This window comes from Thamnophis elegans, chromosome 17, assembly GCF_009769535.1.
Source record: "Thamnophis elegans isolate rThaEle1 chromosome 17, rThaEle1.pri, whole genome shotgun sequence".
Classification (NCBI taxonomy): domain Eukaryota; kingdom Metazoa; phylum Chordata; class Lepidosauria; order Squamata; family Colubridae; genus Thamnophis; species Thamnophis elegans.
In genome coordinates this window covers 826,108-852,006 of record NC_045557.1, presented here as the reverse complement: position 1 = coordinate 852,006, position 25,899 = coordinate 826,108, and the positions used below count along the sequence as shown (strand labels likewise).

General features: G+C 50.3%; 2 pseudogenes; one reads left to right on the top strand and one right to left on the bottom strand.

Moving 5' to 3' along the window:
- LOC116520274 overlaps window positions 1–19,817 on the top strand; it is a 36,907-nt pseudogene extending 17,090 nt beyond the window's left edge.
- LOC116519871 lies at window positions 5,426–16,068 on the bottom strand (annotated as a pseudogene).
- Window positions 19,818–25,899: the final 6,082 nt, after the last annotated feature.

The window sequence follows — 25,899 nt, the reverse complement described above, 5'->3', positions numbered from 1 at the left end:
CATCTGGGCATCTATTGCAGTTGCGAGGTGCCAAGGAGGGTAAACTAGGACGTAAAGTGAGATTTGGACATTAAGTGTGAAACCTACTGGGTCAGGCTGGACAGCCTCTCGGGACCCCTTTACTTCTATATTAAAAAGCCACATAGGCAGAGTTGCAGCTTGCAAAAGAACAGGAAGCCGGTGCCTAACCACAAGATGTTCCAGCCAACGTCCCTATGTCAAAACCTATGTCAAAAGTCCAAGGTTCAATTAAAGTTCCTTAATGGCACGAACTCCATAAACAAAAGGAGAAGTAAGACCCCGTCTCCTTCTAAGGCTTCTCTCCTCAAGGTAACCACTAAGAAGTGAGTTAAGTGTTTCTGTGTTGCATTGCTTTTGAGAACGTATAAGAACGCCTGCTTCGATAATGAAGGGTGTTCAGAACTTGCGATGCTAAGCCATGGGCTCCCTTTCTGAACCTGGCTGCCAAATAGACTTTTCCTGTATCCTGAGAAGTCTAACGCCCGTCATTTTCTGCAAGAAGGGCATGGAGAAGAGCGTGAAGATTCTCGGTGCTCGCGGCTTGGTTTAGCCTCACTGGATGTCACAGACTCCTTTGTCCAGTCCTGGCCATATTCTATGTTCCCTACGAGGAAGGACCTCCGTGGGAGGCGGAGGCTTCGGCCTCTCTCTCCCCCCTGCAGGAGGACGGAGGAAGCAAGGAAGGAAGCACCGCCCAAGAGGAGGAGGAGGAGGAGGAGGGTCCTTCGGAAGACCCCGGGGGCCCCAAAGGATCCAGGAGGGGGGAGGGGCTCCTTCCAAGGCTCCTGAGCAGGTTTGTGCAGGTAGACTGCCTCTGTCCAGGGAGGCTCCACTCATTAATGTGCCTCTGGATGAACTTCCCATCGCCTTCCCTTTCTTTTGCCAGGCTCTTTTGTGTTTTGTTCCGTCACCCCAGGTGAGCTCCCTCCATCGTTTCTGCTTAGGCGAGAGAACTTTTCCTGAATCCCCAAGTAATACGGCCATGCAGGACAGGAAAAAGAAATCCTGTCTCCCTTGAACAATTTCTGCCAAAAGAAAATCCTGCGTGGCTTCATGATGCTGAATCCCCAAGGACATGACGCTCTTCTGCCCATCTTCCAAATGTTGAAGGCTCCAGCAGCTGAAGACCCAGAAAGAATCCAACTTGGAGAATATCAGCGCTGAATGATTTCCTGTTTCTTTTTTTCCCCAACAATGAGATATTGATTTCTATGAGGAAATTCACTAGCAGGAGATTCTCCTCCTTAGCTCCTCTTTAACTGGAGACGGTCTCCTTTTGGGAGGATATGAAGCTGAAGAGATAGAGAGGAGTAGGTGAGAGGAAAGGGAAAGAAGAAAGAGGAAAGGAGAGGCAGATGGGGAGGGATAGGAAGAGAGGAGAGAGGATATGAAGGGGAAGAGCTAGAGAGGAGTAGGGGAGAGCAAAGGGAAGAAGGGAAAGAAGAAAGACGAGAGGAGAGGGGATATGAAGGGGAAGAGGTAGAGAAGAGTAAGGGAGAGCAAAGGGAAGAAGGGAAAGAAGAGAGGAGAGGGAGATGGGGAGGGATTGGAAGAGGAGGAGAGAGGATATGAAGGGGAAGAGGTAGAGGGGAGTACTGGAGAGCAAAGGGAAGAAGGAAAAGAAGAAAGAGTAAAGGAGAGGGAGATGGGAGAGATAGGAAGAGGAGGAGAGAGGATATGAAGGGGAAGAGAGAAGAGTAAGGGATGAGTGCAAATGAGGGCGGGAGACTCTGATTTGCAGATCTAATGACTCCGAGGCCTTTATTTCAGAAAACAATCCTTTAGGTATCATTTAATGATTGAATTACTTGGTTTTGCTCTTGAGTTTTCCATAGTCAACAAAGTCACAAACAAAATATTTTTTTCTATCCTCTTTTAGCTTTGCCCCTTTTTCAGATTTCTCCTTTACGCTTTCCAAGAAATTATAGCCAGGGAACATTATACATTTAACTTTATTTGTTGATTGCATGTTAAAGAAGAATTATTATTCAAGTGTTCAAGTATATACATAAATATCGTAATGGAGCTTGCCATCAAGGTCATAACTAGGGACGGACATAAAGAGGGTTGGTCACCTGACCAACCAGAACGTTACTGGGATATTTTAAAGGGCTTTGCTGATGGGTCCCCAGCCAAGGGGGCAGTTTTAGACAGAGCCACGTGGGGCCACGTTTCCCACCTTAGAAAGTGTATTTCTGATTTATGAAGCCCCAATGTGGAAGCGGTTCACCTTTGCTTCTTCCAGGCAGAGTGGAGATCTCTTTGTGGTCTCCTGTCCCTTCCACAGCCAATTGGGCCCATTTCAATTAGAGGCCAGCTGGCAGCTGCCACTCACGGGGCACGCTTGATGTGGGATGACCTTTCCCATGATCCCTAACTGTCCTTTCTGGAAAACAGGCCACTGCAGCCCCTGAGCATGTACAGAGTTTATTTGCACCCTCTGCTCCCACCCTGCCTTCTCCGGCCCCTGTTTGGTCGTAGCCAGACTTTGTCCGGAGCTGGGGGGCCTTTTTGGTCTCCTCGGCTGGGACGTCCAGCGGCTCATGTGCCACGGGGGGCCTCGGGGTCTCCTCCGCTGCAGGGTTGGGGGTCCCTGTGGCCAGAGGGCCTCTTCAGCCGCAGGGGATCCGGTCTAGGGGATCCAGTCCAGAGGACCCACCGAAGCAGAGCAACTGCAGGAGCCTCTCCAGCTCCTTCTCCAAGGGACCCAGAGCTCCCCCCACCCCGTGGCTGGTCTCCCCCCTGCTCAGCCCAAAAGGGAGAGGGGTCCTTTCCCCCCCCTGCAGGAAAGGATGGGGGGTGATCCCCTCCTGGGATCCGCTTCTTTCCACCTTGTCCCCGATCCCCTCCCTTGGGATCCCTGGCTTTCTTGTAAGCCACCCAGAGTCATTGGCAGTTGGGCTCCCCTTTGCTTCTCTCAAACTCTCCCCAATTCAGGCAATCAAGTTCTTTTCGGCTCCACACCAAACTTAGTGCCTGAGTTTGGAGAGTAAGATATGAAAATCCTGCGTGGCTTCATGATGCTGAATCCCCAAGGACATGACCCTCTTTTGCCCATCTTCCAAATGTTGAGGGCTCCAGCAGCTGAAGACCCAGAAAGAATCCAACTTGGAGAATATCAGCGCTGAATGATTTCCTGTTTCTTTTTTCCCCCAACAATGAGATATTGATTTCTATGAGGAAATTCACTAGCAGGAGATTCTCCTCCTTAGCTCCTCTTTAACTGGAGACGGTCTCCTTTTGGGCATGAATTACAAATTCAGATATCCAGGAAGAAAATGTATCCATGTAGTTGCTGTTTAAAAACAGACTTGTGTTCTCCCCAATTGGGGTCTGAGCCTGGTGTGGAAGCCAATGATGGACCCAGACAGGAGGGGCAGGTCAAAAGGCCAAGAACAAAGGATTAAGAAAGCTTTATGCATTTTCACTAAAGGAGAAGGCGGGACTAGGTGAAATAATAAGAAATATCCTCTAAAAAACACTTTAGCAATAATTCTACCATTTGTTCTATTGGTCTCTAGCTGTGCCATTCCTAAGCCTTGGCTAACGAAGGCCCCAGGAGTTCTCTAACAGGCCTTTCATTGGCTGCCGGCCGTCTCTATTCCTCACTTTTTGCTGAGTTCTGCAAGTTGTCTAATTTTCCTTACTTTTATCAACTTTCTAGCTACCCATAATTGCTGCAAGCTTTACTCATGCATATTTCCTGTTGATAAGCATTCTTTGTTCTTGTGAGACAGACAGAGCCCCACACCCCAATTCCAGTCTCCCCGCTTTACTTTCAAGTGTGTGCTATGACCTTGCTTTAGCCCCCAGCCCATCATCCCCCCCCCCTTTGAATCTGAAAATGATCTCATTTTCCAAGGTTCACCCAACAGCAATATCCCTGAACTGGGAGACCTCCTGGTTTACTTACAGGTGGGGAGGCAAAGCAGAAGGCATTGTAATGCACAACAGGTGATTAAGAGAACAATGACTTTGCCTGCCAGGGTCAATATTAGGTCCTTAACCAGTGAAATCAGGCCACCCTCCTGTCAGTCAATGCCACTTCTCTTTCCATTCCTCCATGGGGGAGGGGGGGTTGCAGCTCTCTTTGTGATGTGTGTAGTTCAGCTGTGGAATTCCAGGATTTCTCCAGAATCTGCACACAGCATTGTTGTCCAAGTAGTGCACACCCATCTCCTTAGGCTGCCAATATCATATCTAGAGCTATTCTATTCTGAACTGTCATTGTCCAAATGGCTTCTTGTTCTTTGGCTGCAGCAATAAAAAAACTCCCCAGTCTCCTTGGCTAGGATTTCCCCCACCGCTTGTATGTGATACAAAGCATTATTGAGGGACCAGAGTCCACGGAGCAAAGAAAGGGGTTCAGGTACTTTCTGAATTGTTCAAGATTCCTGTGGTTTCCAGTCTTCCTTTCAGGTAAAGTGGGCATAACATAGGTACCCACCTATATGGGAAGAGCACAGATACATCACAAAATCATGTGGTCTCATCCCAAAGGTTGTTAAGTTTATTTGTCTTAATATCTTAGCCTTCATGCACACAGACGCACCAATCAGCTAGTGGTAATAATTGGGTAACTCCTAGCGTGGGTAGCTACAAACACCTTTTGGGGAAATGTTCTAATTGAGAAAACACCTACGGGAGATGGCAGTTCTCCTCTCACACAACTATGGTTCCGGAGGCTTTTGGTTCCAGAACAATAACTTCAGTCCCAGTTCTGCTACTGAGAAAGTCACAGGCTGCGCAGTCCAGGAATCCGGACGGGCAGATCGTGGGTATTTCTTCACTCTGGAAGTGATCAATCCAAGATGCCCGGCCTTCCACTTTTAGGGCTGTATGGGTGGTCTGAAGCCCTTGAAAGGGTCCCTTCCACTGCTGATCCAAGGAGGTTGTTGGTCCCCGCCTCTTCACAAGCGTCCAGTCTGCAGGCTGAAACGGATGCCCTGGGTGATGCAGTCCTGCAGATAACGAATTTTGTTTTAAAGGAATCCTTAGAGGTGCATCTGGTAGAATAACTTTGCTCTCTACCTGCCACCCATCGTTCCCCTCCTTGCCTCCGATAAACTTGGCCCATGCCCTGTGCCCGGGTGTATAAGAGGCCAAGGAAGGGGGTATGGATGGAGACATGGGAATTTGGGTAGCTGTTCCATCTGAGTGTCGTAGGGCAGCTTCCTTAGCAGCTCTATCTGCAGCCCGGTTCCCTTTCGCGTAAAGGGTGTCTTCCTTAGAATGCCCCTTGACATGTATGACTGCTACTTCTTTTGGCTGCCAGACTGCTTCCAACAATTCTAAAATTTGTGGACCATACTTAATAGTTGACCCCTTTGCATTTAACAATCCTCTTTCCTTCCATAAAGCTCCATGGGTGTGCAAGGCTCCAAAGACATGTTTGCTATCTGTGTAAATATTTACTGTTAGTCCTACAGCCAGCTGTAAGGCTCTAGTTAAAGCCACCAGCTCAGCCAGCTGAGCAGAAGTCTTTACTGGTAGTGATTCGGCTTCTATAACTTCCCACAGTGGGACCACTGCATATCCCGCCTTTCTCAGACCTTCCATCATAAAGCTACCACCACCTGTAAACCATTCACAGTCAGCATTTGGGAGAGGCTGAGCACTAAGATTGGGTTTACTATCATATACAGACTCTTTACGCAATCCTGATGCAATTCAGTATCCACCTGGGGCAAGAGTGTAGCTGGATTGAGGGTATCGCACACCTCTAATTGTATGTCTGGGGAGTCAAGCAGGATAGTCCGATACTTGGCTTGGCGGCCCCCAGTCATCCAAAAGGCTCCCTTCGCTTCCATAATCTCCTGAACCCCATGTGGGACTTTGACTATTAGATGTTCAAGGCGATAACTCTCAACTCCCAGGAGCTTCGGTTTTGCTTTCTCCAGTGGTGAGATAAAGAGATGAAGGTGGTTGAAGTGGGTTTGGCATCCCATGGTCCATTTTAATGGTTGGATAGGTTTTGGCTTATCCACCACCTTAGTCTTTAGTAAGTTGGTGATCAGGAGGGCCATCTCAGCACAGGAGGGGATGCAAACCTGTGATGTAAAAACCCAATTATGAAATCCTCAAACACAGAGACAAGCCCGGTTCACAATTCAAAAAGGTTTATTTATAGAAAAATAAAAAGCGTTTGCAAAGGTGGCCTCCAAGTGTCCTCTCAAGTGGATGGAGTACAAGGAGAGCAAAGAATAGCATTCAAACAATGCATTTTATACACTCTACTCCTAAGAAACTCTCCCCCTCCTGCTCATTCATTTATGTCGTTTCTTTCGTCATCCCATACTCCAAAGGGTCAACTTGAGAATTTCTTGAGAGGCATCCATCTCTTATTTGGCTTTTGTGGTGCCTTTTGTCTGAGCAGATGGCTTCCTATCTATCTTGTACGTAGGCGCCTGTAAACGGCTTGGAATAACAAAGGTTATCTTGTCCTGTTTACTGAACACATTTTGTGGTTAGGAAAAGCACAGTAACTTATTATTGGGAGATATTTCCAATCTACTAAATACTGAGTGGCCCGATGGCATTTCCTGGGATCTGTTGTGTCTTCTACGACATCCCACACTTTCATGTCCTTTGTGGAGGATGATTAACTGCTCTGGACTTCCTGGATGGGGGCTGTCCCTGCATGAGCAACTGGGGTGGGAGGACAGAGTTTGGGGTGGGGAAGGGCTGCAGAGGGAATGTCCCCAAGTTCCATCTTCCCCTTGGTACCAGGTTGGTGTTTTCTGTTCTGTTGTATACAGGGGTGCAGTGGTGGGATTCAGCCAGTTCGCATCTATTCGGGAGAACCGGTTGTTAACCTTCTAAGCAGTTTGGAGCCCCGGTTGTTGGGGAAAATCTCCTTTTGTTTTTTCCCACTTTACAGGGCTAATCTGTAAGGAAGGCAGGAAGGAAACATTCTGCTGTTGTTTCTAGCCTGATCTTTACTGTCCTGCTTACAGAAACTGCCTCTCCGGCTCACCCTTATTCCCTTGTAACAGCTAAGGCGAAGTGCCCATCGACATGAGTGACCTTGATTGGCCAAGCCCACCCAGTCACATGACCAGCAAGCCCCACCTACCCAGAGGGTCATTAGGGCAGAGAACCAGTTATTAAATTATTCGGATCCCACCATTGCAGGAGTAGGATCCTACCGGTTCGGACTGGTTTGGGCGAACTGGTAGCTCTAGCAAGGGGGCCTGCCCACCCCTGCACTTCCTCTACCTTTATCTTCTCAGCTGAGTCGCCACGTGGCAGAGTGGATTGCAAGTAGAAACACGATTGTTAAGTGAATCATTGCAGTTTTTAAATTAGTAACATGGTTATTAAGTGAATCATTGCAGTTTTTAAATTAGTAACACAGTTGTTAAGTGAATCACTAATTTATAAATTAGTAACACGGTTGTTAAGTGAATCACTAGTTTTTAAATTAGTAACATGGTTGTTAAGTGAATCACTAGTTTTTAAATTAGTAACAGGGTTGTTAAGTGAATCATTGCAGTTTTTAAATTAGTAACACGCATGTTAAGTGAATCACTAATTTATAAATTAGTAACAGGGTTGTTAAGTGAATCACTGCAGTTTTTAAATTAGTAATGCAGTTGTTAAGTGAATCACAAGTTTTTAAATTGGTAACACGGTTGTTAAATGAATCAGAGTTGGAAGAGACCTTAGAGGTCATGTAGTCCAACCCCTCCCCTCCCCAAGCCGGAGAGCCTACAGTGTAGGTGGGGCCAGGGCTACAGGAAGGGAAGGAATGCCAGAAGAACAGGAAGGGAAGCGAATGCCAGCCAGCATTCCCGCCTTCTTCCTCCGAGAGCCGCTTCTTTGCCAGCCTCTCAGCTGATCGGTGCCAGGCAGCCCCCGTGACACGCGGACCCTTTGCTGCCGCGCGGGGCGAGCGCTGCCGGGGGGAGATCCGGGGGCGAGGAGGGAAAAGGCGTCCCGAGCAGAAGTTTCCCTTCTCCTCCCCCTCCCTCCTGCTGACTTCTCCCCAGCAGCGCTCGTCTCCAGCCGCAGCAGCCCTGGCGGCCCCCAGGGAGACTGAAAGGGGCGCAGCGCTCTCCCAACCGCAGAGGAAGGCAGAGGAGCCGGCCCTGGGCTGTTGGGAGAAGCGCCCTAACCCTCCCTTCCCTTTGGCAGCCGCCTGGCAGAACGGGGAGATTTCTGACATTCTGCAGCTGGAACCAGCCAAGCGCCCTGCGCACATCGGCCGCCCGGGAGCCCCGAGGCTCACCACCACCGTCTCCGGAAGCACCCACGGCCTCCCGGAGAAGCCGGGCGTGGCTCCAGGGAAGCCCCCGGAGGCTGCAGAGGGCAAGAAACGCCCCCAAAGGGCCACCTGCAAGTTCGGACATGATCTGTCTCTGACTTCCAGGGGGCATCTAGGAGGGCGGGGAGGCCATTTCTGCCCCCCCCCCAAGGCTTCAGGAACGTCTTTGGGAAGAGGAAGTCCATGCGTTTTCTCTCTCTCTGTATATGTGTGTGTGTGTGTGTGTGTGTCTCGCATGCGCAGTTGGGTAAAGAATTGAGTAGACACGTGAGGAACCAATGGGAATTCTCCCTTCTGCAGCGTCATCGGTCTCCGGGCAGAGTTTTCCTTGATTTCACCAATCAGAAATCAGAGTTCAGAAAGGAGGGAAAGGGGATATTTCCAGTCACATTTAAAGACATTAAAAAACACTGCGCTGCACTTTGAAACTTGTGCCCAGTGTTTCTTTGTTACTTGCGCGGCCGCTCACGGGCGCAGCTTAGAGGGAACGCTGACTCCCCCTCCCCGTCCTGGCCGGACCCCGGGGGGGGGGGGGCTGCGAGGCTCCTGTGGCCGGAGTGGAGAGAAGCGCCGGTGGGACGAGGCTCTGGCGGGCAGCCTTCCCGATGGGTGGACTTCAACTCCCAGGATCCCCCCGGCAGCCGCTTCCAGATTTGGGGGCCTCCCGGACTCCCCCCCCTTTTCCCTCCATCTTTGGAGGCAGCTTTTGCGGCGCCCCTCCGAAGGAAGCCCGGGGAACGCCTGCCCTCTAGTGGCCGCCTGTGGGAAGTGCCCGGGGGACCCTCCCAACATTCAGGCTGCTTGAAATGGGGAGCAAGGCGGGCGGGGTGGGGGCAGCAGCGCTCCTTGCCCTCCATGGAGCCCCCCCACCCTTTGCCCCGCCCACTTTCCCTCCCCACGTGCGGGGGGGGGGCGCTTTGTGCGTGCTGCGCTTTCTGTATTGGCACGTGGCGTTTTGCATCCTACCCCCTTTGTCCAAACAATCATCTTTAAACAATCTTGGGCGTTTGTGTAGTTGTGTGTCCAGTGGGTGGGGTGGAAAATGGCAAAACTGACTTAAAGAATGTCTCTAATTTGGTTTCGAGTTGGAAATCGCTGCTGAGCTTTTTGCTCGAAGCTGGAAGAAAATATGAATCTTTTTTTATTTTGGATGATTAGGATGATTTTGTAAGTGTAGAAAGAGCTTGAAATGTTGTTGAGAAGCAAAAAGCTTCCATTCTTCCCATTTCAGGCTTTGATTAAGAGGCCTTTGTTTTGTATTTCCTTTCAGTAGCCGTGAATGCTGGGGAAGGTTCCACCCTGTGATTCCCCAGATCTGCTCATTTCCACCCACTCCACACAGAGTCTGTGACACGGATGGCCGGTCAGTTTAGTCCATGAAATGAACAATAAATAAGGACTGGCTTTACTCCATTTATTTGGCCCTTTTGTTTAAAAGAAGGAGAGGCAGGCAAGGATTTCAGGGGTCCTTGGTGCTGCCGGAGCTTCCTTCAAACGTCTGCAAGAAAAAGGGCAAACTCGGGGAGCCCCCCAGGATCCCTCGTGTCAGCTCTGAGCTACAAAAGATTCTCCTTTCTTGGTATAAATATTTCAGTTTCTACACCTGAGAATAATGAAAACTATTGTTAAAACTGAGGCTGAGTTCGGCTGTCTGCTTGCCTTCACTGTCACTGGGGGCCTCTGAACGGACTCTTAATCTCCGTTGCAGACAAACAGACGGAAGAAATCCTGGGCACAACACGGTCACACAAAACCCCAAAATTTCTCCCGGGGGAGTCCTGGCCCCACAGCCAGAGCCCTTTGCTTTTGGGAAACACCCCACCACCACCACCACCCCCGGATGGCTGCTGAGTTGTGCTTGTTCCCCATGGAAGCCAGCCCTCGGGGGGCCCTCCGCCTCCCCCCAAAACTCACGTGGTGGTGGTGGCCGTGGGCGCCATCCTCGTCATCCTCTTCATCGTCATCATTGACAACAACCGTGCGCACCAGCTTCCGCATGGCCACCTCCTGCAGGGAGGGAGGAATGAGGGGGCTGTTTCTGGTCCAGCCCATCTCAGCAGGATTTGGGAGGGAAAGAGCCAGGAAGACAGGGCCTTCAACCCAGGACCCCCCCTCAGCCAAGCCAGGAGGGGAAAGCGCCTTCCGTCCTGGCACCCCCAAGAAAAGGGCCAGGATGCCTCCATTGGCACCCCACCCCCCCAACTCATTAACCCCTTGGGTCCTATGTGTCACACACACACACAGAGCTGTAATTGTTTTTGCATGCTCTGAATTGTCTCCAAATTAAACAGGAATTGAGAGAGTCACCAAGGCTCCGTATCTGGATTTCCAGAATTGATTTAGGGGGGAGGGGCATTTTTAGGCAACAAAATTAGGGGGGGGAGCCTGAATCCCCCTGATCAGGGAAAGAGGAAACCCAGAGGGGCAAAGAGGAGCGTAGCCCACCCACCCCCAGCCTTTTTACAGTTATGCAGCCAGAATAGTCCATTTTTTTTTTGTTAATTATAACTCCTCCTATATTTCTCACTGTTTTTCTAGCTCTGTTTTTATTGTATTTATAAGCCACCCAGAGTTACTCTGGACAGGGGCGTTAATTCCGCAATCCAGAGTTAGGTTAATTGAATTAATTAATTCCATAATGCTCTGTCCCCTTTCCGGCACCAAGGTTGACCCCCTTTGCCCACCCACACAACGAAGACGCCGTGGGGCTGTGCGCCCACCCAACCCCCGAATCCCAGCCGCCTTACCTCCCCGCTGGAGGTCAGCAGTGCTGTGCGTAAGCTGTCGCCGGACCCCCAGGAGCTTTGGTTCTTCCAGACCATGTCCGTGGGGGGGGTTGTGGGACACCCCTGCGCCCGCAGCCCAGATCTTGCAGGGGAAGGAAGAGAAGAGTTTAATAGATTTAATAGATTTGTAATTTAATAGATTTGTATCCCGTAAGACTGTGGTTCCCAAACTTGGCAACTTTAAGACTTGTGGACTTCAACTCCCAGAATTCTCCAGCCAGCAGAGTTGAAGTCCACAAGTCTTAATGTTGCCAAGTTTGGGAACCACTGCGTTGATGACCCTTGCAGAGTACCTCCCCACGGCTGGCATGGGCACCAGAGGGACGGGGGGGCTCCCAACCATTCCTGCCCACCAAGCCCACCGTTGCTGCTCACCGTGACCAGCTGGCCGGCCTTCAAGGTGAACTTGGGAGGGAACCTGTAGCAAATGGGTGCGTCTTCTCCATTCTGGCGCTTGATCTGCCAATTTCCCAGGGACTGGTCCTAAGGGGGGCATAAAGGGGGAGGCATGGCGGGCATCTCACGGGGCTTAGGTGGCCCAAGAGATGCCAGGCAGGCTGGGGGGGGAGGAGGGGGCTGTGCCAATCAAAAGGAAGGCAGTTCTGAGGGTGGGAAAAGAAATAGAAGGCTGCAACCAGAGAGTGAGAAGCCAATTTACATTTGTCAAAGAAAATCAGAAGTTTAATATTTATTTTATCTTCTTTTTCTGCACTCCTGTCTTTCTCTTTTTCTTCTCTCCTTTTTCCTTCTCTCTCTACTCCAGTAGTTCTGGTTAGTTTTCATCTGGCTTCTTCAAAAGTTTAATGAAGTTATATATAAAAAGCTTCTCCATTCCTCTTGACCAGGAGCCAGAGAGAGATTCCACTGGGGGGGCCACAAAGCAAGGCCGGCTCTCTCTGAAGCAGGGAAGGGCGCCTGGAATCTGCCTTCGGCTCCAGCCAAACTCCAACCGTCACAGGAGGTGACCATTGCAAACTCAAGGAGACTCTCCATGGGCTCAGAGGGAGGGAAGCCACCGCCTTTCCCAGCTCCCAGGTGGCTGGGGGGGGGGGGGGGCACTTAGCTCTAAAAAGTAGCCATGAAGCCTCAACAAAACCTGCTTTGTGGGGTCCTGGGTGCCCTCTGAGCTTGGTGGTTTTCTTGCAGATGTTTCATGACCCAACTAGGTGACCTCATCAGACCAAACACATCCCCTCTGGCAGGCAACGCCCAGATAAGCAGGTATTCACCCCAGACAAAGAAGCAGAAAACAATACTTCAATCAAGGAACCACCAAGGAGACAGACGCCCCCCACCCCAGAATCCCTGGCAGGGCAGGCTGCTGTTCATGAACAGAGACCAAAGCCCACTTCCATCCAGCACTGATGATGTTACCTAGTTGAGTCACGAGACGTCTGCAAGGAAACAGCTCAGCTCAGAGTTCAACTCTCAGCTGCAGGGATTCTCTGCTATTAAACCCTAAATTCTTCCATTTATCTTGGGTGGGCAACACATTTAAATAAAAAAGCACCATCTTCAAACTAGATGAGAATTTGCTGTTCTCAGCTGTTGCGTCGCCTCCCTTTTCCATCCCATCCGACTCTTAGGGGGCCCCCTGAAAAAGAGGGGGGGCTGCACGACAGGATCTTGGGGGGCCTCTTGCAGCTCAAAGGTCAACTGGGTGACTTTACGCCCCCCCTAAGCCCCCCCTCCAGGAGCAGACGGCTTCCCCGGCCCTCCTTGCCCAGGACTTCTGGACCTCCGGCCACCAGCACCCACCTCGCTGGACTTGTTCCTCAGCCGGACAAACTTGCCCTCCAGGTCCACCTCCGCCACAGCCACGCGGCCGCTGGTGCGGGCATGCTGGGAGAAGCTGGTGCGGCTCTCGCCGTCCTCCAGCTTCCTTTTCTTGGTGGCGCTTTGTCCAGAGGAAGAGACCCGGATGCGGGAGCCGCTCTTCTGGGACGAGGGGCTGGGGGAGAGGCGCAACCTGGGGGGGGGAGAAAGAGAGGCCGGGGGCTGAGCCAGAGGCCGCTTCCCCAGGGATGCCCACAGTAGGCAGGAGGGCTGCAGTGCCCACCCTCGGTGCCAGGGGAAGCAGCGCTCGGGCCAAGCGGACCTTGCTGCCCGAAGGGTCTCTGCCCCACCTGTCCCAGAAGGGCCCCCAAACGCTCCCCCCGAAGGAGGGGCAGCCGGGCAAACCCCAGATCTGGACCCCAAGGCTTTCCGTCTCCTCAGTGAGGGGGGCGACCTTTTCCCAGCAGACTCTCCAGGTCGCCCCTGAAGGTCCCAGGCTGCCTGTGCTGGGGGGGGGGCTGCCCAGCTTGGCAAAGCCCCCCCCCCCAGGCCAAGGTGGTCTGCCTAGCTTGCAAAGGGTGCCCAGGTGCCCACCTCTCCTCCAGGAGTTTGCGGTAGGCGTTGATCTCCATGTCCAGGGCCAGCTTGATGTCCAGCAGCTCCTGGTACTCGTCCAGCTGCTGCTGCATTCGGGCCCTCATCTCGGCCATCTCCCGCTCCTTCTCCGCCAGGATACGGCGGCTGGTATCCCGCTCCCGGGCCAGGGAATCCTCCAGGTCCCGCAGCTTCGCCTCCTTGGCTGCCAGCTGGGGGGGAGGAAGGCAAGAGAGGGGTGGGGGCCTCGACGGGAGGGGGGGGGAGCAGACCCCTGCCCCAGATCCCCAATCCCTTTCCATCCCAACCCAAAAGGGTGGAGGGCAAGCAGAGTCTCCTCCTGCCGCAGGGCTTGACCCCAAAGATTGCAAGGGGGGGGCACTGGATGTCCTCCCCCAGGGAGGGAAGAGGGGAGGGGGGCCCGTAAGGTGGCCAACGGGACGTTGCTCCCCAGAGCCAGTCCTCCACATACGACGCTTCTGCCCATCGGCTGATTTATTATTATTATATATATTTTTATTCTTTTTCTTAAACACTGAACAAATGGTTGTAAGTCCAGGACCACCAGCACCCCCAAACCTCCAAAGGGGGGCCCAGAACCAGGTGCCACAAAGGGACGGCCCTTCCGAGCGGCCGTGGGAGCAGCCCCCCCTCCACCCCCGCGGGGCCCCTACCTGCTTCTGCAGCTGGCTGAGCTGGGCAGAGAGGCTGTCGATGCGAATCCGCGTCTGCTGAAGCTCCTCGTGAGCCGTCCCAGCCAGGCTGCTGTTCCTCTCGGCCGACTGCTTGGCGTTTTCCAGCTGCAAAGGCCAGAAAGAGGCTTATGGCAAAGGGGCTAGTCCTCAAGGCTGCTCAGGCTGCTCTGCAGGGCAGGAGTGGGGACCCCCCCCTCCAAGGCCGAGAGCTTGGCCCCATCCTGCCTCAGTGCCCCCACCCCCCATCCTCTCAAGGCTGCGGTGAGGGGGAGCAGGGGGCCTTCCCTGCACTCCAGAGCACCTGAAAGGGAGGGGGCAGCAGACGGATGCCGGCTTGGGGAGGATGGGAGCGGGAGTCCTCCCCCCAACCACCCCCGGGTGACCTACCTTGGCTGCATAGGTCTTCTCCAGCTCCTCCTTGTAGAGCCGGACCTGGGCCTCGTGCTGCCCACGGAGGTCCTGCAGCGCATCGGCCAGTTTGTTCTCGAACTCCCGCTGGCGCCCGTTGTCGATCTCCACCAGGCGCGTCTCGTGGCGGCGTTTGCTCTCACGGAGCTCCTGCCGGGGGCAGAGGGTGAGCAGGGCATCCCAGGACTGGCAGGGAGGCACAATCCCCCCCCAACCACAACCCCTTTCCCCCCCCCAGCCCCACCCTGCAGCCCCCAGGATCCCCAGCTCCTCTGTGGGGCCGTTCCCAGGTGTGGGGAGAAGAGGCTGCAGGAGCTGGGCTGACTGCCTGGCCCAAGGCAGGGTGGCGAGTTCAAGTCTCCCATGGAGAGGGGCTCTCTGTCACTTAGGTTCGGACGATCAGTGATTAGCTATTATTACTGAAATGGCTTGAAATATTGGGGAGTGTAAAGTGGGGGGGGATTCTTTGCCACTGTACAGGTAGTCCTCAACTTACGGCCACTGTTGAGCCCAACATTTCTGTTGCTAAGTGAAACGTTTGTTAAGTGAGCTTTGCCCCATTTTATGAGTTTTCTTGCCGCTATATGAATCGCTTCAGTTAACAACCTAGGTTGTTAAGTGAATCTTTGTCTGTCAGCAGGTTGCAAAAAGGGCTGAGGAAAGAAGGGCCCTGGGGACGGAGGCCACCGTCATGCCCGGGAAGGACAGACCCACACCACGTTTTTCAGGGCTGTTGTAACTTTGAGCCGTCACTAAACGAACTGCCGTAACTCCAGGACTTCCTGCATGGAAAGAGTTTGAAGTCTCCACTTTTTTCTCTCCGTCTCTCTCTCTCTTCCTTCTCTAACTTCTGTTTTTTCTCTGTTTTTATTTCATAAGGAAACTTAACAATAAGCTTCATTTTAGAATGGGTGGGTCTTTTACGGAGGGAGACCCCCAACTCAAAGTAAGGGGGAATTCGTGGCTGTGAGAGGTGTGGAGCAGCAGGGTCCCCTTTCAAGCCAAGGTGGTGTAGGATTCCTGCCCTAGACAGGGCTAGATCAGTGTTTCCCAACCTTAGCAACTTGAAGATGTCTGGACTTCAACTCCCAGAATTCCCCAGCCAGCGAATGCGAATGCGTAAAATGCAAATACAAATGAAAATAGTGAGAGAGCAGAGGAGGAGAAACCGGGGGATAAAAGGGGGAGAAGGAAGAAAAGCATTGACTTCAGGCTCTTTTTAACGCAGCAGAATAAGGTGAGCCTTTTAGCGTATCTATTTTTCAATATGCAGTCATTCTGCCCACTCTGAGAATCTTGGGCTCTGGGTCGCAAAAGCAAAGTGGCACTTCTAGTCCTCATGACCATTCCTCCACACACACAGAGCTTCTTTGCCAGAAACGGAGATGGGGACCTTCGAGATGCCAACAAAGAGGTTGCCAAGGAGACCTTCGGGCTGTTTCTCAAAAACATCATCACAGCAACCCCTCAGCCACAATCGGGATTTGCCCGCCCAAGGAAGTGGAATCTCAGAGTCATTCATTTTTATGTCACGAGGCTTTTCAAAGAAGGTGGGGAAAAAGGACTTTCTATTTTGGGTTTGGGAACTTCCTCTGCTGCTGAGTTTGCAAAGCTGGCCCAGAACCAGCGTGGCGGGGCCGATCGCAGACCATCAGCCCCCTTCTCCCCACACCAAGATTACGAAAGAAAGGAGCTCCCAGAGGGCTGCAGAATTGGGATCGGCAGAAAGGGAGCAACAGAATATCAGAGTTGGAAGGGACCTTGGAGGTCTTCTAGTCCAACCCCCTGCACAAGGAGCCTAGACCATTCCAGACAAATAGCTGTCCAGTCAATTCTTGAAAGCCTCCACTGATGGAGCCCCCACAACTTCTGAACTGTTCCACTGGCTAATTGTTCTGTCAGGAAATTCGTCCTTAATTAAGTTTCCATCCGTTGTTCCTTGTCGAGCCTTCAGGGGCTTTGGAGAATAGCTTGACCCCCTTCCTCCTCTCTGGGGCAGCCCCTCAAATACTGGAAGTCAGCTCTCATGTCACCCCTAGTCCTTCTCTCCATCAAAGTAGCCATGCAACCGTTCCTCATATGTTTTAGCCTCCAGCCCCTTAATCCTCTCGGCTGCTCTTCTCTGCACACTTTCGATAAGGTTTCAGCGTCGTTTTGGAATTGTGGTGACCAAAACTGGAAAGGCAGCAGAAACGACAAGTCCTCTGGAGGAGAAAGGGAGCTCCCCTCCCCATTATCCTATGACTCATCTGCTCCGCTCGTAAAAGCCAGGAGGAAAACATGCCCGTTGCCCCCCCCAGCCTTGCAAGTCGGAGCAAAATGCCAGGCTTCCGTTTCCAGGACGCTGGGAAAGGGGATCCGGTCTAGGGGATCCAGTCCAGAGGAGCCACCGAAGCAGAGCAACTGCAGGAGCCTCTCCAGCTCCTTCTCCAGGGGGCCCAGAGCTCCCCCCGCGGCTGGCCTCCCCCTGCTCAGCCCCAAAGGGAGGAAGAGGAAGAGGGGTCCTTTCCCCCCCCTGCAGGAAAGGGTGGGGGGATCCCCTCCTGGATCCGCTTCTTCCCCCCCCTTGGGATACCTGGCTTTCCTCCCACCGAAGCCCCGCCCTCCCTCCGCCTGTCCGTGGGGCTGGCTGTGGGCCAGAGTGGGGACAGACGCGCAAGCGCAGAGGACGCTGGGAAAGCACCTCCCTCCCAGCGACGGCGCTCGGTGGGCGGAGCTACGTAGGCCGAGAGTGACCGTTGCTGAGGCGGAGAACCAGGCGCGGAGAATGAAATAAAAGGAAGGAACGTGGCGGCGAAGGGAAGGCTGCAGCCCAATTGGGCGCTTGGGGGTCACCGCCGCAGGAGGAACCGTGTCGAACGGCATCAGGAAGGCCGAGAACCGAACTATTCTGGCGGGTCCCTTTCTCTCCTTCGGGGGAAAGGACAAGGAGGCGGTGCCTGGAGAGGAGGAGGCGGGGCTTCGCAGGAGGGAGGGGCTGGGAAATGGAGCGCCTTCACTTTCGGAACCAGAGAGCTGACGGAAAGAGCGGTTCCCTTCGGAGGCGGAGAAACCGGAAGTAAGTAGAGGCTGCTGGGACGGAGGGGCAGCCTGGGAGGGTCTCCTTCGGGTCCTCGGGAGGGGAGGCCTCGGCCTGGGCCTCTCCTGCGGTGAGGGGGACGCCGCCGTGACCCGCCTCTCTTTCTCCCCTGCAGGAGGACGGAGGAGACCGGCGGGGGAGGGAAGGAAGGAAGCGCCGCCCGAGAGGAGGAGGAGAGCGGGCCCCGCGGAGCAGCCCCGGGAGACGGCGGGGAAAGGCCGGGGGGCTCCGGAGCTGCAGGAGGGATGAGCCAAGCGGGAGCCCGGGAAAGGCGGCTGCCTGGAGGGCGATGCGGGGAGGAGGAAACGGGGGGAGACGCAGAGACGGGCCTGGAGGGCGGAGGGTCCTTCGGAAGACCCCGGAATCCCCAAAGGATCCAGGAGGAAGAAGAGAGATATCAGTGCCCGGAATGTGAAAAATTCTTCAAGAGAAATCAGTGTCTTCGAAAGCATCTAAAGGTCCATTCAGGAGAAAATCCTCATAAATGTATGTAGTGTGGAAAGAGCTTCAGTGAGAGGAGCCACCTTAATACACATCAAAAGATCCACACAGGAGAAAAACCTCATAAATGTTTGGAGTGTGGAAAGAGCTTCAGTCAGAGGAGCAGCCTTTATACACATCAAAAGATCCACACAGGAGAAAAACCTCATAAATGTCTGGAGTGTGGAAAGAGCTTCAGTCAGAGGAGCCACCTTTATACACATCAAAAGATCCACACAGGAGAAAAACCTCATGAATGCCTGGAGTGTGGAAACAGCTTCAGGCGGAGGAGCCATCTTAATACACACCAAAAATTCCACACAGGAGAAAAACCTCATAAATGTCTGGAGTGTGGAAAGAGCTTCAGTCAGAGGAGCAACCTTTATGCACATCAAAAGATCCACACAGGAGAAAAACCTCATAAATGTCGAGTGTGGAAAGAGCTTCAGTGAGAGGAGCAACCTTTATAGACATCAAAAGATCCACACAGGAGAAAAACCTCATAAATGTCTGGAGTGTGGAAAGAGCTTCAGTGAGAGGAGCACCCTTTATGCACATCAAAGGATCCATACAGGAGAAAAACCTCATGAATGCCTGGAGTGTGGAAAGAGCTTCAGGCGGAGGAGCCATCTTAATACACACCAAAAGATCCACACAGGAGAAAAACCTCATAAATGTCTGGAGTGTGGAAAGAGCTTCAGTCAGAGGAGCAGCCTTTATACACATCAAAAGATCCACACAGGAGAAAAACCTCATGAATGCCTGGAGTGTGGAAAGAGCTTCAGTGAGAGGAGCAGCCTTTATGCACATCAGAGGATCCACACAGGAGAAAAACCTCATAAATGTCTGGAGTGTGGAAAGAGCTTCAATCAGAGGGGCAACCTTTATAGACATCAAAGGATTCACATAGGGGGAAAAACCTCATAAATGCCTGTTGTGTGGAAAGAGCTTCAGTCAAAAGGGAAACTTATTCAGCATCAAATAATCCACACTACAGAGAAACTTTACCAATGCCTGGAGTGGGGAAAGAGCTATACTGAGCGTAGAGGCCTCCATCAACACCAAATAATTCTCAAGGGCGTGGGAGAAGTCACAGAGTGTATCTCGGGAATTGAATTTTGCATCCAATTTGGCCAATTGTGAATTGACACGCTAGGGATTTGTCCCAAGTGCACAAACTTCCAGTGTCCTAACAAAGCAACAGAATAATGATATCCATGATAATTGTAATTCCAGTAAGGGGGTTGAGTAAAGAGGAGATTAAGAAAAGTAAATAGTTGCCAAATAAGGGAGTTTCCCAGGCTGATTAAGAAAGGACTTTTTCAAGTGTACATGCTAGATGTTTTTACTGGCTACAATGAGATGCTATTTCTCATGTGAATGTTCTCTTCTGTAATGCAATTCTCATTTCAGTGCTGGTGCTTAATATTATGGGATGTTACTGTCGACGTCTCTGATATAACTGTAGCTGAACAGGATGATTTCTTCCATGCTTTAAAAACAGACTGATCTACATTTATAAATATATGTTTTCTATATTTTTTTTAAAAAAATCTTATTTCTTCCATACAATCAATTTTTCTTTTCTACTTTTTCTACTGTGTTGAGTATAAAATGAAACCCGGTTCTGTTTCCTCTTTGGTTGAGGGAAATCTGTTTGCTACAATACTCTAATAAATTGCTTTTAAATTGACATCCCACTTGGTGCTTAATTGGAACAAGTGTTCTGTCATTATTTGAGTCGCTCTATATGGGTTTTCCAAATGTCCGAACCATGTAAGACCATCTCCAGACATCTGACACTCTTGCCAGTTGGATCCCCAGAATGGTCCCCTTGTCTTCCAGCAGAAACCGCTACAAGGGACTCTCTTAAGGCCAAGAAAACTTCATATTCTCGTATCTCACCTCTTCGACCTCCCACCAGGTGCAGCGATTAGGTGTTTCCCAGTTGTCAGGATGGTTAAAGTCCCCTATTTTTATGCTTCCTGTTAACCAGCTAAATGATTAGCAAAAGGTTCTTCTAGTTCCTCTGATTGGATAATCCGGAGTTTACACCTATGGTAACCACATTCCGTTTTCCTTTCATAATAACCCAAGTGCATTTAATGAGGGATTTGGGGGGGGGGGTTAGTGGGGTTTTTTTGCAATTCTAAAAAGGGTTAGCTGTTGATGTGTAACTTCACCTCTTCTTCTATTGCGTCTGTTTTGAAATTTTTAAATGCTTCTGGGTTTCATCCCACCAGGTTTCAGTAATGGCAAGAATGTATTTGTTCTCATGCACTAAGAGAAAATTTACTCAATCATTGGATTGAACAACATGGATGTGCTTTAAAAAATACACGGCTAATAACTTTTGTCTTAGTAACAATTGCAGTTGAACTTATACACCGCTTTACAGCCTTCTCTAAGGGGTTTACAGGAGTTAGCATATTGCTCTCAACAATCTGTAAGCGCTTTCCGGCCCAGTCCCTGAACTCCTAGAGCAAATCTTTTGAGTAGATCTCTTCAGGAAAGAGCCTCTGCAATGCATGGCCTTCCTGAAAAGAGGATCTATGCTGCTGTCCTGAAAGTGGGCACCATTCTGAGAGCTCCTGCAATGATTTTTGGCCACTCCAACATGGCAGCCACTTTGTGGACAGCACTCCGTGGCTTCCACTCTCTAGGGAAGCTGAGGGCCAAAGCAGCTGCTCTCTTCCAGCATCCTCCTCTATTGGGATTCTGGAGATCCTCTTTGGAAGGACGTATGAGCCACAGCCCTGCCTTAATGGAACTTCCACATGCAGGGAAGTAGGCAGTGGGGCACCCCGAGGGTCTCCCTGGGGCCCAATACTCTTTCCTTAGGAATACCAACTAGCATTAATTATTAGGTAAGCGGGGAAGGGACGGAAGGGAGCAGGAAGGGACCTGGGGGGGGGGGTCACTTAGTGTGACAGCCAATTGATCGACAAACACAAGATGTGAGACCAGAATATTCTTTTATTTGGTACCAGGATAGAAGGACCCTGGCCTTGAAAGCCTCCAAGTCCCAGATTACAGTTTTACACTCAATTTGTATACTCCCAGGTGAATCACACACCCTCCCTTGCCCTGCCAATAATGCCTGTAGTATTTATTGGTTAGCTGAGTTACAGTCCCCCCCCCCCCAAAGCTTTTACACTTGTTATTCTTAAATAGCTACACCTCAGGCCACCTGTTGCCTATCCCAGGTCACAGGTATCTTGCAAAGCTTCTAGTTTCATGTTCTAGTCATGTGGTTTTGGGGGCTTTCCTGTAAGGGGGCTATTCTTGCATTCAACATCTTGGCTAAGTGGTTTCTGACAGGTAAATTGTTTCCTTCTGTGGAAGCCCAAAGATTCAGGAAACAATTGCAATGGAGTCCAAGGCTCCAGAATGAGAAGTGAGGATGGAAGGTGGAATAAATTATGATTTCGCTCAGGTACCACCAAGAGTTTCCCACAAAAGGAAAATAAGGCCAGGAGAGAAACTACACAGAGGTTCCTGGACTACAAAGGGGGGGGGGAGAGACACCAGTATTCTAAAATCACTTTTATCTTCTTCCCTGAAGGATTTGACCCTCCCAAATGCAGGCGACCCACAACAATCAAAACGTGCTTTAACATTTGCAAAACCGCCCGGAGCCTCCGGGGTTCAGGTGGCCGGGAAATTTCAATGGTGTTGATTATAAGACCCGGAAGGATGGCGACTGATTCAAGGCTTCTTTCAGGCTGGCAACAGCCATCGCGACCTCGCCCGCTCCTCCTTCCAGTGGGGTGGGAGGAAGGGGGTCTTGGTGCCAGGGGGCCAGCAGCACCTGGACCCAGCTGCAACCCCCCCTTCTCCTCCCACCCGCCCCAGGAGGAAAGGGGGCCACGCGGAGATGCCCAGGGGCTGCAGGCTAAATGGGGCGGGGAAGGGAGTAGCTCCGGGGAGGCAGAAAGGGTTCCAGCACAGGAAAGCCGAGGCTGGCCATGGGACCCTCCCTCCGTTCCCGTCCATTGCAGCCCCTTTGGGAATCCCCCATTCGCCCCCATCGCCCCCCGCCCTCTTTACTTTCGCTAAGCCGGGCGAAGGGGAGGGAGCGGCGGGGCGGAGCCAGCGGCGCAAGGGAGGAGCCAAACGAGGGGAGGGAAGGCGGACGCTGCAGAGTCGAGTAGGGGGTGTGGCCCGGCGGCAGCCCGCCAATGGGGTGGGGCAGAAGCTGCTCCGATGCAAATGAGGCGAACTGGCGGGAAAAGCGCAGGGGGCGTGACTAGAAGAGGAAGAGGCGGGGCTTGGCTGAAGAAGGAGACCCTCACTTTCGGATTCTATGCAGCCGCTGAAGGACTTTCCCGATTCGAGTGCGCATGCGGCCTGATGCAGGTGGGGGGGGGGGGAAGCAGGGGATGCATTTATTAGCCAGAGCACATTTATTCCTTTAGAGTAGTATACTATTCTGTTCATTTGTCCAATTTCCTCTCCCAGTTTTCATTCAAAAGTTCCTGGTGTACATAAACGTTTATCTTCAGAATAAACCTACCTACCTACCTACCTACCTACCTACCTACCTACCTACCTGTCATCTACCTATTGAAAAGTAGCAAGAGCTGACCCTACATTAGAACAATTGAGGCTGTGTGTTGAAACTGCCAAGTAGGAGTGTAACAACTTTTTTATTCTATTGATATGCAGCAAACATCATCACTTTAGTGACCAAAGTTACAATGGCATTGAAAAAAGTGACTGATGACCATTTTTCACACTTAGCGACCGTTGCAACCATTTTTCACACTTAGCGACCGTTGCAGCATCCTCATGGTCACGTGATCAAAATTTTGTTTGGCAACCGATTCGTATTTATGCTGGTTTCAGTGTCCTGGGGTGACCTTTTGACCAAATATAAAAATTTTTATGAAGCAACACCCCCCCCCCCCCCGTCAATGGTGTCCCTCTTTACCAATCTGAAAATCTGATCACCTTAAATTAGTAGAAACCAAGGGGGGAAAACAGGAAATTATTCATGTTTTTTTTCAGCAACTATATAGTAGAGAGGAAATTTCTGAGGACCAAATTAAGGAATTTTGAGATAATGCAAATCTACCTAAGATCTCAAATGAAGCGAAAGGGATACTAAACCAAAAGATAACAATAGATGAATTAGAAAAGGCAGTCAAAAAAAATGGAAAACAACAAAACTCCTGGCATGGATGGTTTGCCAGTTGAAATTTATAAAACTTTTTTGGAAATCTTAGGACAAGAGATGATAGTAATATTGAATGCTGTCTTGACGGATTCTTTCGCATCGAAATCGTGGGCTGAGGCCTATATAACCCTTTTGCCTAAAGCTGGAGCTGACCGCACCCAAATTAAAAACTATAGGCCCATTTCACTTTTGAATGTGGATTATAAAATCTTTGCAGCTATACCGGCAGATAGACTTAAATTCTTCCTTAGCAAATTTATACATCCTGATCAGAATGGCTTGGCACAAGACAAGGATGCTCGTTATCCCCCCTGCTGTTTATCCTCACATTAGAACCCCTTCTTAGAATAGTCAGGAGTGATATACAAATTAAAGGGTTACAAACTAAAGCTCAGGAATTTAAGGTCCAGGCTTTTGCCGACGACCTTGTTTTTATTTTGGAGGATCCTATGGCTTCTGGGATACAGCTTTTACGTAAAACAGAGGAGTACAGTATGATAGCAGGGTTACGTATAAATAAAAAGAAGGCAAAACTGTTATTTAAGAATATGACTTTGAACCAGAAAAGGGAAGTACAAAGCCTGTTAGGGATTAACATGGCCCATAAAGTACAATACTTGGGAATTTGGCTTACGGAGAGATGTTCCTCTATCAAGGTAGATAATTATATGAAATTATTACAACAGGTATCTAAGGATATGACTAATTTGATGGGCAGGATTATGACAGTTAAGACACATGTACTACCGAAATTTTTGTTTTTGTTTCAAACGGCACCGACTAAATTGGACAAAAAATTTTTTAAATCCTTGGAGACAATAGTGGCTCGATTTATATGGCAAGGCAAGAAAGCACGAATTAAAGCCCAAATGTTGCAAAAACGTAAAGAACTGGGAGGTTTCGGAGTACCCAACTGGGAAGCGTATTATAATGCAGCAATTATGACATGGGTGAAGGATTGGGTGACGTTGAGTAGAAGGCGCCTATTGGCTATAGAGGGACATGACCTCCCCCAGGGATGGCATGCCTCCCTCTGGCAAGAAAGAGATACCCCCCCCCAGAGGTACTTCAAGGGACATTATATTCAGAAGATTTTGATGGGGGAGTGGGAAAAGATGAGGAAAAAGTACTATCTTAGGGTTCCGTGTTGGTTGGCACCATTGGAGGCCTTAACGCATCCCAGTGTATTTAATTGGACAAGAAACATAATATATAAAGACATTATGACAGAAGATGTCAGCATGAAAACAAAGATGGAATTAGAGCAACAGGGCAGGAATCTGGAATGGTGGGAATATTTACAGATTAGAAATAGGTTTAAAAGCGATAAGGTAAGGTTTGGGATCTACCCAAACCTTCAGGAGTTGGATAAGATTTTGTTTGGCAGAGATAAGAAAATGTTATCGAAGATCTATCAATTTTTGACCTGTCAAGATGCTAAAGAAGAGATGGACACAAGCCTTCTAATAGCATGGGAGAGAAAGTTTGGCTATGAGATTGAAATGGGCAAATGGTGGGATCTATGGAGTAAGACTATTAAACTTACGATACCTACAGCGTTTAAAGAAAACATATACAAGATGGTTTATAGATGGCACTTTCCCCCAACGAGGTTAGCCAAAATGTTTCCTGGGTTATCCCACTGTGTTGGAAATGTGGAAGAAGGGATGGCACATTCTACCATATTTGGTGGTCCTGTATTGAAGCCACAAAATACTGGAGAAGGATTCAAAACTGGCTAAGAAAGGTTACCGGGGCAAGTATGGAATGGAAACCCGAGACTTTTTTACTAAGCATAAAAGCAGGAAACATGAGTAAATCTATATGGCATTTGAGCCTACATATAATTGTGGCCGCAAGAATAACCTATGCGCAATTTTGGAAATCTACTTCCATGCCATCGGAAGATGCCATAATTAAAAAGATTTATGAGTGTGCAGAAATGGACAGAATGACGGGTTGGCTGAGGGACAAAGGAGAAACGGAACATTATCTGAGTTGGAACCTGTGGTTTATGTGGGCGACAAGGAGAACAGCAGGGACTTAAAACGGGGAAAGTTAAAATAGCAGCTGTTAACAATGGGAAGTAAAAGTGAACTATTGTAACAGATCCCTGAATTGTGTAACAAGAAGATGCCGGTTAGAGACTAAACAATGAGGAAGAAAAAAAAAATTGGGCTGTGTATGACTGTCACCGCGGGGGGGGGGGGGTGTTGTACGTTTAAAGTTGTATTTGTATTTGTATGTCTTATTTAAAAAATTTATAACCAATAAAGATTATTTTTAAAAAATAATATTCTATACACAATAAATTAAAATAAAACCATTAAAATATTCTATGCACAATAAATATTTTTTCTAAAAAAACATTAAAAGCATAAAGGGAAAAAAGCAGGCAGAATCAGCAGCTCTCCGATATGATGGATGCAAGGAGCAGGCAGGTGAGCAGGCAGCAGGTAAGGTGGCCTGGCTGGCAGGCTTAGGCAGCCAGGGGAGGCTGGGGGACTGGGGGGGTGGGGGGTGGCAAGAGAGGCCTCAGCTGGCGATTCTGGGGCCCTTCCTCCACTGCAGGGCTCCGAGGCTCCGGAGGCTCGGTCAGCATAACGGTGGCCATG